Genomic DNA, 6,000 nt, shown 5'->3' with positions numbered 1-6,000 from the left:
AAAAATATTGGCAGCAAATTCATTACTGAAGATTCAAAATTACCACAACTGTTGAAAATGACAAATAAAAATGTATATGTAATTACCGTACATTATTTTACTCTTAACCGCAAAATGATTTACTCTATAAAAAATTTAACCGCAAAATATTTTAGTCAAAATGCTTTTCACCTTCACATGGGAAAACGTCGAGTTTCGTCTTTTACTATAATCTACTACACTGTAATTAATGTTTATCTTTGAAAATATGTTTGCATTAACTGTACCCTTAGTTATTTATCAGTGCCAATTGTAGATCACTAATTGGGAATGAAAATACAGCCAATAGTAGGTATAAATATGTTATTATATGGATGTAATAGCTTCTCACGTTTCAAATACCAAATACCTTATCTTGATATTACAGATGCACAAGAGGAAATATATTGTGTTTAGCTGTGCAAACTTATTTTAACACAAATATGACAGATTTTCTAAAAATCAACACTCCGTCAGTAGTGTGTAAGCTCTGAAGACCGCGGCGTATTTAATCCAACTGCAATGACTTTATCCCTATGACCAGCGTGGGTGTGCGTCCAGGATTGTTTTTACAAGGGGAGGTCTCTGCTTAAATGGATGTCACGTTGTATAATAGCGGTGAATGCACTTTTTTTTCAAGTTTCTCGATAACATTGTAAACGAGTATATAATTTTTTTATCAATCTGATGATCCCGATCTACGTTAAACTATTTAACCTTATGCTAGACCATAGTATTTTTCCTAATGAATGGTTAATAGGAATTATTAAACCGATTTTTTTTTAAATAAAGGAACCCGACTGATGCCTGAAAACTACAGACCAATAACGTTGCCATGCTGCTGTTCTAAATTATTTACCACAATTTTAAACATAAGACTAAATACATTTATTGACGAACATAGCATATTGAGCGAATCCCAAACAGCATTCCGAAAAGGCTATTCTACTACCGACCATCTATTTAGTATTCACTCTTTAACAGAACTTTTTAAAAATAGGAAAAGAAACTATACTGTGCTTTTATCGATTTTCAAAAAGGCCTTTGATATGATCCCCAGAATCTGCTTCTGGGTAAAATTATTAGACAATAATATAAATGGAACATTTTTCAAAATTATTCACCAAATGTATCAAGGTATTAAATCTTGCATTTGCACTAACAATATATACTCGGAACTATTCTCATGCAACATCGGCGTGCGACAAGGTGAAAATTTGTCACCTGTCCTATTTTTTTATACTTAAATGACCAGGAAATGTATCTTCTTAGCCTAAACTGCATTGGAGTCTTTTCTGTTATCAATGATCTCGATATATTTCTTGAAGCTGGCATTTGTTTGCTTTCCTTGCTATATGCGGACGACACAGACATCCTAGCAACGAGCCCGCGTGATTTATAACATACATTTAACATGTTTCACAATTATTGTAATAAATGGAAGCTTAAAATCAATATCAACAAAACAAAAATATTAATTTTTAATGGCACATCAATGATTACAAGAAAACATTTACCATCGGAAATAAGGTTCTCGAAAACGTTAAAAAATATAAATACTTAGGTTTAACTTTTAATAAGCAAAACAAGTTCAACACAACAAGATTTTTGTTTTGTATCCCAACAAACTACAAAAGCAATGTGTTTCGTTTTATCTAAATCTAAAGATAACAATCTATCAATAGAATGTAAGTTAAAATTGTTTCACACAATGGTATTACCTATTCTTCTGTATGGGTGTGAATTATGGGGTTATCAAAACACTGCCAGTATTGAAGCATACATATAAATTTACTGAGACGCCTGCATCCTGTTAAAAAAGGTAAACCGATATTTATGTTATACAGAGAACTATGACGTAAACCGATTATATTAATTATTCAACAAAAAATAATAAATTTCTGGGCCACAATTGTATCAGGAAAACACAAAACTATCCTTTCTATTGCATGCATTTGTGTTACATGACTCATCCGTAAATGGACACAACTACACATGGATTCAACATATTAAACCATTATTTAACTACCTAGGTATGACTGATATATGGCTGTCTCAAAGATTTAAAAAAAAAAAAAACACCCGACCAAACAACACCCAACCTTCTTCAATATATTAAATTGAGGCAGCATTACCAGCACCTTCAAACATGGAACAATAACACTGCATCGTCGTCTAGAGGGAAACATACAATTTTTTAAAATCGGCTAATCTTTTTTTAAATACCTCACCATAATGCCTGAAAAACTATGGATCGTTATTTTTAAATTCAGAACATCAAATCATTATCTCCCGATTGAAATAGCACGATGTAATAACACATCTATTCACTTACTAAGTCTCGCAAAGCACTCCTAAAACAATATTATTATGTGAATCCCAATATCCTAAAATTTAAAGAATTAATGACTAGTGATAAAATAGGTGTCTTAAGAAAAGTCATCAAATTAATTAAAGAAATTAATGATAAATGTAAAAGACTATAGCTATTTGTATCTATAAACACCACATCACTCGAGTTAAAGATGCTTTATTATTACTGCACAGATGTCCCTATTTTAGTCAATCGAAATTTACAAGTACATGTACAACAAATTATATAATGAACTTCAGTTATTCTACTATACCTAATATTATTGACTTACTATATATACGGTATGTATTTTTGTTCTGTCCATACATTGTATTTCTGTATACTTATATTTATATAATTTAATTATTCATATACTATATTATTTACTATTTAATGTTCTCCTGTATATATTATGTATTTGTTCATCTTTTCCCATATACCGTTGCCTAACGACCTGGGTGTAATAAAGTTCTGTTCTGTTTCTCTTCTTCTGTCGTGTACCGTGATCCATAGTCGTGTACTTTGGGGGGGGGGGGGGGGGGGGGGGTTTGTTCTGTGCCAAAATCAGTCGAAATTTCTTTTGTCCAATTCCTTTTGTCCCAAAGGAGGTCACACGGGCAGTCTATTATATATATATATATAAGAGGGATAGTAACAGCTTGTTCTGAATGTGGACGTTAAGCCTTTTTGACTCGTGTTCAGTCTAACGAGTAATTGATCTGGAATTAATTAAACACCGTGTGTCGTTTGTGTTCTAAACTAAAAATCAGTGGAGTATTTAATTGAGGTTAATTATTCGTGGCATGTGACATTGCTATATAAATAACTATATATTTTTTGAAAATTACAACTGAAGTATTTTTTGTTACAAAAATTATGATGGATGAAAATTTATGACAGAAAATGCTCGTTTTGAATTTGTGGAAATATAACATTTTGATTTGAAAAATAATTGATATATTGATTTAACACAGGAAACATAATTATGTATGCTTTTGTCCCAATGTCCTTTATCCCAATGCCTATGTAGTAGGGTAAAAGTGGTACATTCATTAACATGTACGATAATTCATTAATATGTAAATATATACACGACGTCATAGATCAGACATGCAGAGGATGGGTCGGTGCAGTTTATGCACTAATGCAAGTGTTGATGAGCTCATTCATTAAGCTAGAACAATGGATAGTAATCAATACCATATACGGAAAACGGCGCGAGTCACATGGTCATTGTATGAATAACACGGGCCAGGTGTTCGAGAAAATCAATACGACTACATCCGGGTCAATGCGACGTCACGTAGTAGCGCGTTGTGTAAACCCGACCACGGTTCGGTGTTTTAAAATACTTTTAACGTTAATTCTTTATACAGCACTAAGTAATTGGTTTTGCAAATTTTATTTCACCTCAATGATGGAAGCTGCACTGCAATTTATTAAAATGGTATTTGTAAGAGTTGTATTAAAATGAATAAGCTTATTTTAAGTTGATGTTCGCCGTACTACTTTTTTTTCCAAGATGTATACGATTTGGATAAATAATAGTAGTTTTAACGTTATTTTTTTTTATTATATATATATATATATATATATATATGTATATGTATATGTGTATGTGTATGTGTATGTGTATGTGTATGTGTATGTGTATGTATGTATATGTATATGTATATGTATATGTATATGTATATGTATATATATATATATATATATATATATATATATATATATATATATATATACAGCGCTAATATGATTTTATACAAATTTGATTTCACCTCTACCCAATAAAAAAAAGAGTAAAGTTTGTTTTATTTAACGACGCCATTAGAGCACATTGATTTTTGTATCTTATCATCGGTTATTGGACGTCAAACATATGGTCATTCTGACAGTTTTAGAGGAAACCCGCTGTCGTCACATAGGCTACTCTTTTACGACAGGCAGTAAGGGATATTTTATTTGCGCTTCCCACAGACAGGATAGCACAAACCATGGCCTTTGTTGAACCAGTTATGGATCATTGGTCAGTGCAAGTGGTTTACACCTACCCACTTAGCCTTGCGTAGGACTCACTCAGGGTTTGGAGTCGGTATCTGGATTAAAAATCCCATGCCTCGACTGGGATCCGAACCCAGTACCTACCAGCATGTAGACCGGTGGCCTAACCACGACGCAACCGAGGCTGGTCTCTACCCAGTGATGGAAGCTAAATATAAAACTGAATTACACTTTCTCACTTGAACAAACACGTCGTGGCTATGCTTTTCTAACAGAGACTGATTATTGATTATTACTTTTAAAGCGGTTGTCTGGCTATGCAATATTTGAACAGGGGCCTACCCAGGTGTTCTTCGTACCATTAGAACAGATACACAGGAACTGAACAAACGAAATTTGCGCTGATTTTTGGTAAAGGTGGGTTTCGATGCAGAATCGCCATTAAGAAATATATTTCTTTCATTCGTGAAATAGACTCGTCCGTCATCACCCCATGTTTCTATTTATAATAGACTCGTCCGTATATGAAGGAAAAGTAAAGTTTGTTTTATTTAACGACGCCACTAGAGCACATTGATTTATTATCTTATCATCGGCTATTGGACGTCAAACATATGGTCATTCTGACACTGTTTTTTTTTAGAGGAAACCCGCTGTCGCCACATAGGCTACTCTTACGACAGGCAGCAAGGGATCTTTTATTTGCTCCTCCCACAGGCAGGATAGCACAAACCATGGCCTTTGTTGAACCAGTTATGGATCACTGGTCGGTGCAAGTGGTTTACACCTACCCATTGAGCCTTGCAGAGCACTCACTCAGGGTTTGGAGTTGGTATCTGGATCAAAAATCCCATGCCTCGACTGGGATGCGAACCCAGTACCTACCAGCCTGTAGACCGATGGCCTAACCACGACGTCACCGAGGCCGGTGTATATGAAGGAATGCAGTTGGCTGATTAAAAGGCCGGTGTATATGAAGGAATGCAGTTGGCTGATTAAAAGGAGGAAATTAAAATCATAACTCTTCTTTTGTTTTCTTTTGTTTTTTGTTGTTTGTTTGTTTGTTTGGGGTTGGTTTTTTGTTTTGTTTTTTAAATATAGTTCAAGATAATGCGGGTTTAAACCTTAAATAATATATAAACTGTATGAATTTGCTTTGACGTCATTTTGAATTCGATTCAGCATGGGGTTCACATCGTGTCCCAATTGTGAGAGAACGTTTACCAGATGGGATAATATGCAAAGACACAGGAAACATTTACACCAGCTTCTCCCTGCTCCTCCTCCTCGTCCTCCCCTCCTCCTTCTCCTCGTCCGGAACAGCAGTTATTAGATGAAGAACCATTTTACTTTACTATGCCTTCCAATGCTGTATTCGTGGGCCCGATTGGGTGTGGCAAGACTATGTTTATGTACACTATACTTCGGAAAGAACTTATCGAGCCAACACCTAACAACATAATATGGTGTTACACGAAGTGGCAGCCTCTTTACGATGCTATCCGTGAATCCATGCCCCACGTTCAGTTTGTGAGAGGAATCCCCTACAATCTACAAGATGATAACTACTTCGATGCACGCAACAACAATGTCTTAATTTTGGATGATCATGTGGCTGAGGCCAA

Source organism: Gigantopelta aegis, chromosome 14, assembly GCF_016097555.1.
Source record: "Gigantopelta aegis isolate Gae_Host chromosome 14, Gae_host_genome, whole genome shotgun sequence".
Taxonomy (NCBI): domain Eukaryota; kingdom Metazoa; phylum Mollusca; class Gastropoda; order Neomphalida; family Peltospiridae; genus Gigantopelta; species Gigantopelta aegis.
Note: the sequence above shows the minus strand (reverse complement) of the source record.